The 14,000-nt window shown below is 36.7% G+C and overlaps 1 protein-coding gene and 1 long non-coding RNA gene across 2 annotated transcripts in view; one reads left to right on the top strand and one right to left on the bottom strand.

Moving 5' to 3' along the window:
• OLFM3 (olfactomedin 3) overlaps window positions 1-14,000 on the bottom strand; it is a 53,760-nt gene that overhangs the window by 28,258 nt on the left and 11,502 nt on the right. The gene's annotated exons all lie outside the window — the stretch shown is intronic.
• On the top strand, window positions 9,387-13,269 carry LOC137479308 (uncharacterized). Its single transcript, XR_011002154.1, has 2 exons — window positions 9,387-9,678; window positions 13,069-13,269. It is a non-coding gene; the product is annotated as an uncharacterized lncRNA (long non-coding RNA).

Here is a 14,000-nt window from a genome sequence, read left to right as displayed (position 1 = left end):
GATTCAATTGCTCGTTTCTATTCATCTTCCCCTTTACCCTATTTTTTCTCTTTTTTTACTAAAATCATTTAAATTGGTGTGTAACCCTGAGGGGTTGAGTTAAATCCATCCTTATAAGGAATGGGTGCTCCCCTCAATAGGACTGCTGAGGACCAGAATGCAATTAGCAACTGCAGCTTCTCAGGGATGAGGAATTTGAGTGTCAAATTTGAAGGTCCAAAGTTCTGTTCCCAGCCCCCTGTGAGCAAAAAGAGAAATTTATTAAATTGGTACTATTGTCTAAAGGTAGTACTGTGGGAAATGCACTTCTGTAATGCACAGCAATGAATGCCAAATAGAAATATAAAAAAAAAAAACCCAAATATGTCCCAGATCTTCTGAAGATCAGTGTTCTTATCTCTCAGGCAGCAACAGTGGCTTGTATAAACAAATAAAAACTAAATAATGTATGGTTTAATCTTGGCTACTATTTCCCTGAAATGATAAAATGCCAATTTTCTAGATTTTGATTGGGATCATTGAGATTTCTGCATATAGGTGAGAAACAAGATTGTAAAAGCTAGTCTGAACATGAAAAGTTTATAACTACTTTGTAAAACTCTTAGGAAGGAAAAACCGCTGCAGGAAGGAAGAGATGGGAAAATCTGAAAAAACGGAGACATATTTAGTAGTGATATATTAGGGATTACTGCCTCTTTGCTCCTACCTGGTCACTTGAATGTACCAAAAGAAAGATGCCTAAAAGACAATTCAAAGCACCTTTTAAACTAAATTTAGTATTTATGCATGGGCACAGTGGCAGCCATAGTAGTGTGCCCATCCTCAGCCTGGTCATTGTCACCTTGGCCACACTGCCTGCTGCATGAAGGTTGAGACTCTTCCTTGAGACTTAAAATCCTGAACAGGTTAATATTCTTAGTTGCTGCCTCTTAGAGACAAATAAGGCTACTGTCATTCACACAGCTCATGATATTCCAGGATCTCAGGCTCAGCAAATGCGTTGGAAAACCAGAGATCTCTACATTGCTTTGAAATAAGTTATTTGAATTCTGACTTCCCTTCCTCCATTCTACCAGGGGTTTGACTCAGGCGTGATTGCCACACCACTCTGTCTACTTCTAGTACCAGCACAATGCTCAGAAAAATCCATATGGGCAGCCGTTAGCAACTATTAGGAGAGATCATATTCTTTTGATTAACAGAAAGTGGTGTACATTGAAACTTCTTGTAAAACTAGCACAGAAACGTGTGAAGCAAAGTAAACACTGACAGAAACGTAGGTATTTTTTCAAACTTGTGGAAAATGAAAACTGGAGACAATCTAAACAACTATGTTCACAATATAAGTATGAAGCTTGCATGGTGGTACTTAATGGTTAATAATTTTGACACCTGTGATTCTTCACCCTCTCATGTGTTATCCTTTACCCCCTTCTTGTGTCTCTAAAAGAGGCATTGAATCTTGTTCTCTGAGTTAGGAAGTTGTGGTCTTGGACTAATACTGGGTGGTTTTTCAGCTACTAGAGACAGGATTGCAGCAGTTGAGGAGCTGGTGGAAATGGCTGGGCTTTGTGCCTTTGCAGTTGTACAGAGCAGTGTCTGATACTCCAGGCTGTGACAGTGGAAGGGAACAAAGCTGTTACAGCTCAGTAAGCAGTTCTGACACCAAACTGATCAATGATTTACCCCACACAAAAATTTTGCTTTTCATCTTCCAAATGAAGATGAAAATGTATTCTAAAAAATTCTTTAAAATGCACATCAAGTCACATTACAGTCTTTCTTTTTCAGTTGCAGTTTATGACCAAAGGAAACAAGGTCATTCCCAATTTAGGACATGACTGGAATTTTGCATTTTTGTGGGATTTAGTGAGCTGCCAGCAGTGGAGTATAAATGATGAAGACTCAGGTGATACCCCATCAGAAGCCTTATGTTTACTGACCTCTCCATAACCTATATTTTTAAATGTCTCTTTGGCACTTTAGGCTATTCTTTTATTATCTCCAGCACATAATCCCCGTGTGCAGTCATAATCCTCTGTTTACAATATCAAAATTAAAACACCACTATTATCTCACAGGAGAAAAATATGAAAGGTGTGAGGAGTGAGCATCAGTGAACAGCTCAGAAGCAAAGATTTCATTTACAGAGGAAAATATTCTGTTCACAAGAAATTCAATGCAGGCATTCTTTCTAGCTTTAATGGGGGGAAATTCACCAGTTGAGAATCACAAAGTCACTGAGTCTTTAAAGGATGGTTTAGCAATGTGCCTATGAGAATAAAATTCATGGGCAATGCTGGTGAAGTTTTACATAAGCTTTTAGATTTAATTAATAAAAAAGGGCCAAGATTTTGATTAATGAAGGCATTTACATAACCTTCAAGATTTGATATTAATTTTACAGGGAGATTTAACTAACTTATTAGCAAATGGCAGAGAAATTTAATAAAACATTTCTACTAAATCTTGTAATTAGCTTCTGCAGCTTGGCTAGCAGTGCTACAGAAAGTAGAGCGATTTGTACAAGGGCAAAAACTAACTTTTAAACACAAAACTTGTGCTGGAGCTCCTGAAAGTGGTTTCAATCAAAAAATACAATTTTAAAAACATGCACAAACTCATATTAAGGACCACAAAGGAAGAACAGGAAATTTCAATCAAAGCCACTGTACAATTCAGACTGTAAAGTTCTTATCTGCATTTTATAGCCCTCTGTCCTGGCCAAGCGAAAATTCTGTTCTGAGTTTTTGTCTTGCATTAGTGTATTCCTAGCCATGATTCCCATCTCCCGCTTCTAAAAAAGCACCAAAACATTAAACAGTTACAGTAAAAGCTACTAACATGAAACTGAAAAAAAAGCCTTAGCCAATTTGTCAAAACGCTTGTGGTGTTAAGGCAATTAAATAGCAATAAAAAAAAAAGCACTAAGACTTATAATTGTTAGCTTTGAAAATTTATTTTTGATTTATAACTAGAATAAAATGATTTCAAATCTATATAAAAAGAGATGGTTTGACAGAAATAGGAAAATACTGAAGATAAATTGTGGAACTCAAAAGTGGGAAACTGAAGAAACTGTATTTCACACAATTTTTTATTGACTTTTTGATTTTTGATGGAACAAATTATTGCTTATTTTTTTTCTTATGAATACAACAGAGTCAATCTGTCACAAATAAGGAGAGAAGTGATTCCAGATGGAATCTACTTCAGCCAGTGCTTTGGGAAAATATTTATCTTTGGGGCCAGATGGAATGCCATAGGGCTATGTGAAAGAATTACTTTTATTAGTTTTGTGGGGTTTTTTTTTGTGGTTTTTTTTTTGTTTTGTTTTGTTTTTTTTTTTATTTTTTTTAATGTAGCATATAATGAAGAAAAAAGAAGGTGAAAATACATTCTCCAGTATGAAAATATGGCTGCTGCAGGGAAACACCTCCTGTCTGTGTTCCTAGTTCTCTCTTGTGGTCAAGGGGAAGGCAGGCAGGCACACTAATGCAGGATTTTAGCAGGGGACCACCAGGAATAACAGGAAAGCTTCCTAATGAACAGGCAGTAACAGACAATTTAAAAGACACTGGCTTTTTCAGAAGAAATAAACCAAGAAACCAAGCATCAGCTTGTTGCAGCTTCTCACCTGCTTTAGACTGTTTAGGAAACAGACTTCTGCAGGTCTTATATCTGATGCAAGGGATAACAACTTTAGCCTGAAGACTGTTAATAATACTTTCCTAAATTATCCCTGTTGGAAGATCTTTTTGTTTTACTGCCACACACATTTTACAGACAATACAAATCATTTCCTGAAGGGCACTTCAACAAAACCCAACCTGATTTTATACCACATTTTCCTGGAGGGATTCAAGGGGAGTCTTAAAATAAAGTTTTAGCTCTGGAGTAACTTAATTATATGACAGCCACTCTGCAGACAGGTTGTGCTCGTTATAGTCAAAACCAGTTTCTAAAGGCCGAGCGTGACTTGCATGATTTACTCCAGAGCTCTATCACAATCCTCCTGGTTTGGATAGATTACCTTTGCTCACATTGTTAAGCTCTGCTCTGGACTGTGAGACTTTTGATGCGCTGTTCACTGAACTCAGGATACAGAAAAGTTCATGAGTTAAAGAGAAACTCAGTAGATAAAGTTTGTGACATGCCCGTTTTCCATCTATAGTATGAATTTAAAATATTCTAATGAAATTAAAATAATAAATTTATCATTGGGGATTTTATTAAATGACTGATATAAAACAAAATGCTTCCTTTTAATCAGTTATTAATAGGTGAAAGACAAGTCCTTAGGTTGTAAATGACTTTTTGATCCTCAGAAACTTGTCAATCAAGTAATTTCACATAAATTCAATGGCTTATTAGTAAGAACAATGGATATTTTTGGCTAAGCAACAAATTCTTTTTCAAAGCATTTAGAATAAATACCAGTTTAGGCACTTTATTTCTTTTGAAAAATTGATAGAGACCTGAAATACATTTATTTTGTTTCTTGACAAGGTACTTATACCCATAGTCTATGGGAATGCTCCATAGCCTAGAAAGAAGGCTACAAAAACACACCTAAATGGAGACATTCAAGCAATCTTGTTTTATTCGGAATTCAACCCTCATGTTTTGCTGCTGGCAGTCTTTCATGTTTTTTTATTGTTAAGTTACATGTCTGAGCTATACAGGAGATGTTTGCAGCTCTTGTGTATTTTTGATTCTTCAGAACTCCTGGTTATGGTTTCTTAAGCCATATAAATTGCTGATTTTTTTCCCTTAGCAGACCATTTTCTCTATCTGTTGGTTCAATAAATGATACAACTTCCTAAAAATTTTACCTGGCTCATATACATACATTAACCTGGAACACTCCCTTAATGTGTATTAGTTTTCTGTTCTACAGTTTGCTTTCTGGGGTTAGAACAATTGAGTCAGATGTGATTCACAGATATGGATCCTCTCTGCTGAAGAACTCTGGCTCCAGATTTTCCATCCTCCCTTGCAGGGTCAAAGACTCTCCTAGGAGCTGGAGCCTGAGAGTACCTGTTTTAAGTAACTGAGGTATCAGACTGGAGACTTAGCTTTGCTAAATCTTTCTAGTGTGATAAGCCTTCCTAGTTTGGACTTTCCTCATTGTTCCTTGAGGGTATAATGAATGACCTAGAAGTACATTTTGGACTGTGCACTACATGTAGACCAGCTAGGAAAACACAAATCAGTATTTCAATCAGTGTTCCTTGAAGACAGTCATTTCTGCTATGAATTCCCAGATGTACAGGAAATGTCACCGCTATAAATCCCTTGAGCTGATCAGCAGTCTCAGAGATAGAATATATTGGATTTGGAAATATTTCTTTCAAAATGTAACAAGATCAGGTAGCACACCAGAACAAGAAGGCAGAATGGAGGAGATAAAAACCCTGGTTTACAAGGCAGATGAAACTTCAGCTTTTACCTCAGTAGCACTGTGCTCTAGAGATAAAGCTGGAAAGCCAAGGTTGTATAATGTATAATGCAAATTCCATCTAGATACAAATGTAATTTATTGTTTTTACTCTTTCTCTTTGCACTTCGGGTCTCGGAGGAATTAGTGTTTAATTCAAAAGATATTGTTCCCGTATTGCTGCAAGTTTTGTTGTCCTGGACTTGGCAAGAACACTAGAATCTAATTAAACCAGTAGAGGAATGAAGGTTGGGAGTCAGCAGGTGCAAGAGATTCACAGGAAAAAAAAAGGTAAAATCTCTTGCTTTGACTCAAAGTGAGGTATCAGAAGTCAGACACATGAAGCAGGAAGCAAATGAAGTCTCTAGTGCTGCTTGCTTGGCAGTCAAAAGAATGTTATTATAATAGCTTTTTGGTGGAGTGGAAATATCCAATTTCCCCAAAGACCAATCTAGCTTAGCAGTGCAGACTTTCTGACTTCATATTCTTATGCTTACTTCACAAGATGCCTCATTTCTCCTTATGTAATGAATTGGAAACAACATTGTTTCAGAGCACAAAGTGCAAGTTCTGCTCCATTACATAAAAGATTTCTCAAGGAACTTTAAAATAATAAAAAAGAGAAAACTGACCCTACAGTCTGCATGTGAAAAATTTCAAATTTTAAATATCAGATGCCTCTAGAGATGATAATCAAATATTATTTATCTCTAAGACAATCTGAGGAAAATAGTGTGGCTGATATGCCAATACATACCCTTTAATAATACAATGGAACCTGGAATGGGTTGGAAAGGGCTGACAGAACCTGGAATGGAATGGAAAGGGCTGACAGATGGGAATATCAGTATCTTGGAAAAGAAAAGCACCACTAAACAAGAATGTGCTTTATCAGATGTTGAGGGACTGATTATATTTCCAAATTACTTAACACTGTTACTTATGCCAAAGGCATAAGAACTACAACGCAGCTGTAACATACTACACTGTTTTATGCATTCTGAATGTAACCATCAGGATGAAAGCCTTTCAGCATTCTATACAGACAGTTACATTGCTGCACAAAGTCAGTCTTTGGTAATTGTGAAGAATCTAAGGCAATTCAGAGTCTGTATTCATATTGCAATTTAAGCCTTCTGGGTTGGCAAACAGTTGTCTGCAATCTATTGTAAGAGAGGAAAAAAGAAAAAAAATACTTTACATGCTAATATAAGATTAAAGAAGAAAGCAGGGAAGAAGAATACAAATAAAAATAACAGATTAAACTGAACAAGATAATATTTTTTATTCCTTATTCTACTTGACTCTTTCTGAAGACTTTTCCTCAGTCTAGTTTGATGCTCCTTCTGGGTAGTACACTCACAGTCTGCCAAAAAAACTACTGCAGCTGAAAACAGAGCTTTTTCAAAGAGAGGATGGAGTGTAAGAGTGAAGGCTGACAAAAATCAAGAAACAGGAGCTTTCTGATGTGTGTTAGGATGCTTTGGGACTCTCTAGCTGTCCTGCAGCGGCTGAGAAGGGATGTCTGAGCATGAAGAGCTCTCTGCATTATGTGATTCTATCTTCCTGGAGGCATTTGCTGGCATCACAGGCTGCACTTAGCTCCGGGTTATGCTGCAATAAGCAGGGACTCCTGGCAATGCCAAGGCTGCAGTAGCAAGTGATTTATGACCATGTTAGTCCTTCTCTGGTGTTTTTACTGGATACACATCAGAGGGTCCTGAAAGGCAAACCTGTAATCTTTAGGAAAATGCAGCAGAAATGCCAGCCCCTAGGACTGAGATACAAATTTAAGGGAAAAGGACTGGTGTGTTATTGTCTCTCGTGAGTTCCTTATCAATAGTAAAGGAGAGTGCACATATCACTAAAAATCTTCTGTACAGTGGTGTTTTTTGGTGGTTTTTATTCCATGCATGGAAGAATCACACTACCCCAGACTGATTTAGTTTTACTGAAGCAAAAAGGAATGTAAATATGAATAAAATTTTTTTGTGGCTCAGTGAAACATCTACTGTTCCAATCAACAACTGGAGAGAATTTTCTATATGAATTGATTTAATCCCTGAAATTAGGAGAGAAAACCTCCTATTTCACCTTATGGAACCTTACTGATTATTATTTCAGCACTTTTTTCCCCTACTTATTACCCAGATGAATGGATATCCTATAGCTAAAGGAATACATGCAAGACTCTGGACATGTGTTCTGTCTCTGTTCTTGAAGTAATATGCAAATTACCAGTTACTCTTGGAAAAGAACACTTAGATTTGAGGAACCTGTACTGCAGCTTTTTAAAGAATTTTATAAAATATAATATGAATTTATGAAAGTGTGTCACGTTTCTCATCAATTAGTACATTTCTCCTTGCAATGTTACATGATCAAGTATCATTGACTTCACAGATATGTGTGTTTTAGTGGGTTTCTGAAACAGGAGACTGAAGTAAACCTTTTCAGGCAAGTCTGTCCTGTGCTGTACCAGAAAGTCCTTCCAGAGGACAGCAACACCCCCACTTTCTGAACCCAGACCTTGCACAGTGGTGAAGGAGGGAGGCTCAGGTTGTTTTAGTTCCTTTTGGTTGAAATAGAAGGGCTCTAAGAAACTTTCCTAGGAAACCAGGGTCAAGCCCCTTCTTTGGAACACATTTTTAAAAGTCACAATGGAAGTTAACCATCTTTTGCAACTGAGACAACACTAACAAAGGAGTTAATGAACTGAAAGTGATATAAAGCCTAAAGGGGAACATAAGGAATGCCAGATATCTTTAGAATAACATTCTTGAACTACAGGCTGCATATAATTTGCGACATTTGATCAAGCACTAATTTAATCAAGTGCTTTCCTTTCTTTTCCATAACACAGTATTTAGATCTCCTCAATCACACCTGCACATTCCATCAGCCAGCTCCATGCATAGTTACAAGTTAGGAGGAGTGAAAACTCTGTAATGCTCAGACAATTAATTCACTGATTTTGAAGACTTTAGAGAACATGGCCTGAAGTCTTAGTTTGAGACAAATGTGTTCATTTTACTTTTGAGAAAATGCTCTTATGACATCATCTGTCAGCATAAAGCACTCAAAGTTTGGCTGTATTTCTAGGATGATGTAGGGCTAAGAGTTTATGATGCAAGTATGCTAAATTGTTCTGTTTTGGAGGAATGGATTAAATGCATTTTGAAGGTTCTGTTTCTAGTTTATCTTCCATGATTCTGTGAGTGTTCTGATGAAGGCAGGGAGCACAAGATTTGTTTCTGGGTGAAGGGAGTGAACTAGGAAGGAGAAAAATTTCTGAAGTACCTAAGAGACTTTTTTGCTTTTCATCTGGGGGGGGGATAGGATACTCCAAAATACCATTAAAATGAGCAATGTTTTTGGAGGGCAGAAGAGTGACAGAAAATGAGCTCTTCTGAGCTGACAAGAAACTGAGGCTAATGTCAGTTTGGGCTCCGTTCCACAAAAAGCAGTCAAATAAAACAACGGAGGGATCTTAGCATAGATAAGGTAGCTGTGCCTCCTTAAATCAGTAGTTTAAGTTTGGGATCTTTTTAAAGATACTGTTTCATTTAAATATTTTCTCTGTTTTTTTATGTGAGCTCAGTCTATGAAGTAAGGAGAAGGCATAATGAAGGTTAATGGAGCTCTCAGGTTCATGCAACACACATGAATTAGAAATAATTTACTAAGAGGATGCTCACCAAAATCAAATCTAAAAATACTTGATGCAGAGTTCATAACAGACTAAATATCACTTCCAGACAGCTGCAATGTAATTTTGCCAAAATGAGATAAAATAAATGCCAAGTAAGTGTCAGAGTGAACAAAGGAAGGGTCCTTCCTATGTCCCTTTACAAATACTTTTTCTTCCACATTATTCCTTTTGTAAATGGGGAAGGAACAAGAATGGCAAGAACAAGGAACATTAAAAACCAAAATGAGCTCCGGACCAGTCTTTATCTCCTCTCACTGGTACAGGAGTATGTACTCCTGAAATCTCATAATCTGAAGTCAAAGACAACAAATATCATTCTCTCTCTTATTTTTGTAAACACTTGGAAGCATTATGAACTCTGCATCATATTGTGAGATCAGCTGTGTGACTGCTGAGGAAGAATGAGTCCTGTTCTTTTGTTCTTCCCACAGGGAGTTATAGAGAATTTCAGAATAGGGAGGAATACAAAAACAATTCTTTTCCCAAGATAATATGCCATTGCAAATGAGGCAGTGTGACAAGAATAGTAAATACTTTCTTTTATTAATAGCAATAATTAACATCTTTGGGATTAAAGGGGAAAACAATTCTTTCTGTGTGCTGTTCATATAATAGTAAACCAATCTAATGATCATTGAGAATTGTATCCCAGGGCATAATTTGGAAGTAGATGACCTATATAGTTTCCAAAGGTTTTCTTTACAATTTTATAAACAGAAAAAAAATTTCTCACTTCATCTGGAAATGAGTTGTACCTCTACATGCTAGAAAAACTTGAAGGTTTTGGAACACAATTTTCATTAAGGACAAGGGATCAACTTGTGTCACTTGGCACTTTCATCTTTTCAGGTTCACTCAGTAAAGAGTAGACTAATAGTACAGTGAAGGTTTCCTGATAGGCATGTTGTGGAAACTCCATGGAGGGGGAAGCTGCCCCAGCAGTGCAGTTAATCACCCATCTCCTAAGGGCTACGGGAGCTTCTCAGAGGGACACCACAAATTTGCTTCATAAGGGTTAATCTTAGGTTATCCAAGCTTGGGTTCTTTGGCCAACCAAATTTGAATTCACAGAAAGTATTTAAATCTGGAATAAGTCTGACTGAATTATTTTCTATTTCATTTGTGTATCAAATTTCTCCTTAATTTCTCTTTGATAATAACAATACTGATTTTAAGTGAGACAGAGAATTTAACCTAAGGATGTCATATATTTTAATGTGGTTAGTCCATCCTAGCAACAAAGAGGAATTCTAAAATCCTGTTACTTTCCATGTGGTATGAATGTGTGTTCTTGTCACCAATATGAGCCTACAGTTAAATTGCAAAAACCCTGGAGTGACAGCAAGGGAGGTAGAACTGGAAGTGACCTCTATTGATTGTAATTGAATACACTGGTGGTGAAATCTAGCCTGTGAAGTGCAGATTTGGTATAATTATATTATAACTTGTGTACAAGGAAGTAGCACATTTATATGCTATTTCACAATGTAAGGAGAATATAAATGCACTTTGTTTCTAGATTGAGTACAATAAATACCAACACAGGGAAAAGGTAATCATATATTAATAATGTGAAGCAACTGTTACGCAGAGCTAAATCCTTAAATTCTTACTCAGTTAAACAGGATAAAGATTAAGAATTTTGTTCCATATTGTCTGTTTACCAAACCTAATTACTTGGTTATAAGTGTGCATGGTAAAAGACATTGTCTGTCACTGTGCCCAGAAAGAATGGAGCCATTCTCTTTTTCACACTCCGCTATTGCACTGTTCTCAAATTAGTCCCTGGAAATTGAACTAAAAAAAAAAAAAACCCAGAAGTGTGAGTTCAAACTACCATATCTGTATTTTGTAGATATCCAGTCCTGGTGTTAACAAAAAATGAAACAGCGTCTGTGTGATAACTAATGAAAAAATGATGAGCAAATCCTTACTGAATATAAATGATGTTTAGTTCCATAAATATTTCTGTGTATGAAATGCAACTCTGAGTGTACTTTAAGGTGGTTGCTACTGATGACTCTAAGCATTAGATGTCACTGTATTATGCAAGTGTATCTGTCTTCTCAAAAATTATAGAGGCACATTGTGTCTTCTGATATCTAGGACTAACCCTGAAGTGACTGTCTTCAATATGGTACCTAGTTAACACTACTAAGGATGTCACAATCTTTTTCTCTGGAAATTGCTTTTGCTCATTGGTTCACCAGACAAATAGAATGAAGACCCTCAGGATTATCTTCTTCTCTTTCCAAACATAAAAAACAAATAACTATTGTTTAGGGTAGAAAAAAAAATCTTTTTACATGCCTGATCAACTCAGAGTAATCTGCAATAATTGATGTGTTTGCTGGAGTATGTTGGTTTGTTTGAATATTAAAGTTTTACCAGAATGAAATATTTATGGAGTTTTATTTAGCTAATGATGAACAGGGAGTAGATAGCAGCATGACTTCCTTTGTTAAAAAGGTTTCAAGGAGAGGAGAAAAGGCAACTAAGATTTTCTCTACACAGAAAACAGACTTTAGCACTGGAAGGGGTCCTCAGCCAGACTTCTCTGAGAACCTCTGGTGACAGAAATGATGCAAGAAATGTCTTTTGTTATTTCAGCTTAGGATTCCTTTAGTGAGGAGGAGGGAAGGAAGATAATGGGGGCAAGGATATTAAATAATGGTGAACAGATTTTGTCTAACTTTTTAGTGCTGTGCTGATGTCAGGCCCAGGCACATCCAGTAATTACTGGCTTGGGGATGGCAGGATCACTCTAGACTCAGTAACACCACAAAATTACAACTGGGAATTTCGTTAGGTTTGAATCTTCAACTGGTATAACTTGTTTGACTTCTGACAGTGCTCAGGGGCTGCAGCATCTCTCAAATAGAAACAGAGACCAGAGATAAGGCCATAAGTCAATCCTCAGCCTTTGCCACTGTTTCCCTGCTGCAGTGCAGATAGCATTTGTAACTACACTGGTTCTTGTACAGAAACACTGGCCTAGGGCTCCTAACACATTTTAATTGTACCTCAGATTCCAACACATTCTCTTCTTAGCTATAGAATAAGAAAATCTGTTGTCTTGAGATTGTACAATACAAATCCCTAGTGAATCCCATAACAACAGTCATGTTGTTGGCTCTGCCTACTCTTTCTCTTACGAAAGATTTCTTTTATTTCTTCTGCAGTAATGTATGATATCATCAAAAGACAGAACTCTGGATAGAAACAGAACAGGATGGCTTAACAGTTCCCAGAAACACAATACTAGATAGTATAGTTCAAAGCAAATTCATACACTGACTCCATTCATAATTGCATATTCACAGCAGGCCTCCAGAACAGCAGCAGTGGAATGTGTTAAGCTCTATCTCACTCTTCTCAGAAATGCTGAGAGCCCAACTGTGTAGTTAAAAATAGTCTGCACTGTATTCTCAATAATAAGGCTAAGCAGATAATTTGATCTAAACAATTTAACAAAATTAGCTTTCTCTTTTACTAGAATCAGTCTACAAAGAGTGCTATTTTCAGCAACGTTTCTATAAATAACTCCTACTGCACAGCTATTTTATGAATAATTCACAAATCTGAATGCTAAAATTTGAGCAACTTTGGATTAATAAGCCATAAATATATTGGTATTTCTTAAGTGAGTATACAAAATTTGTTATCTTACACAAATGCAAGTACAAATTATAAATGTATATTCAAAATTATAGTATTCACCTAACATTCTGCTTCATCACTGATTTTGCTTGATAGGAAAGTAGTACAAACAATTTTTAACCTACACTTGTTTAAAAATTGAAATAGTTATTTGTGGAAGATTTCACTTCTGTTTTCTTTCCTATGTACTGAGGACAGTGTGTTACGAAATACAAATATTGAATAATTTGCTTTTTCATCCTCATTTTCTTCATAGGTGTCTTGCACTGATGTGCTTGTTCACAATAATCTTCTGTCCACATGATCTTTGATGGGCACAGGCCTGCTGACGCAGCCAAAGGTAGGGGAACACTCTAAGTCTCAACTGATTGATGGGCAGCGGGAGATACAGCCACAGGGCTTTCTTCAGGCACTCAGCAGTGCATTTTTTAATGAAATACATCCCAGTCCCAATCTATTTGGGTACTGTTAGGCTGATTTTTATTAACAGGTCAGTGACTTTATGAAAGACAAAATAGTCTTCAGATATTAGCAAGTTTTTTCAGATATTCCCATTTTCACTATTTCCAGGCTGTTCCCAGTAGAATTATTTCTTTTAACTTCACATTGTATCATTTGGATTTCTTGTTATCTTCCCTTTCTAAGCCTATTCTTTCCATTATTCAGAGTACCTAGTACATTTTTCACAATGTGTCCACTAGCTAGCTTATTACTTTCATCCTTCTTTTCATCACAAACTCTCAGTTTCATAGCCTGTTCATTTGAGACAGATTTACATTTTATCCTGCAAGGCTTACATCTTGTGCATTTTTATAACATATGTATGTTCCAAATGACACAATTCAAACCAAACAATTTTGGTGCCATGTGACAACAGAGGTTGTTGTCTCAAGGGACAATAGAGACAACACAGTGCAGGTGGTCTTGCAGATAGATTTGAGTTGGATTTAGAGCTCTTTTTTCAGAGTCAGCACTGGCATAGCCCTCATCCACAGTGAGGCATTTAAGGGTTTGTTCTGAATTCCCCATTACCTCCAGTGCTACATTTGGTCTTTCAGCCAGTTACTCTTCAAGGAAGTTGATCTCCAAGTAGAGTCTTGTAACGAACAGAAACCATGGCACTCACTTATACTGTGGAATCAGCCTTGTCACTTTGTCAGGCAAGAATTCCCCAAGTATCATTGTCTG

The sequence above is a fragment of the Anomalospiza imberbis genome, chromosome 9 (genome assembly GCF_031753505.1).
Source record: "Anomalospiza imberbis isolate Cuckoo-Finch-1a 21T00152 chromosome 9, ASM3175350v1, whole genome shotgun sequence".
Classification (NCBI taxonomy): domain Eukaryota; kingdom Metazoa; phylum Chordata; class Aves; order Passeriformes; family Viduidae; genus Anomalospiza; species Anomalospiza imberbis.
Note: the sequence above shows the minus strand (reverse complement) of the source record. Positions and strands in the feature narration are given on the sequence as shown.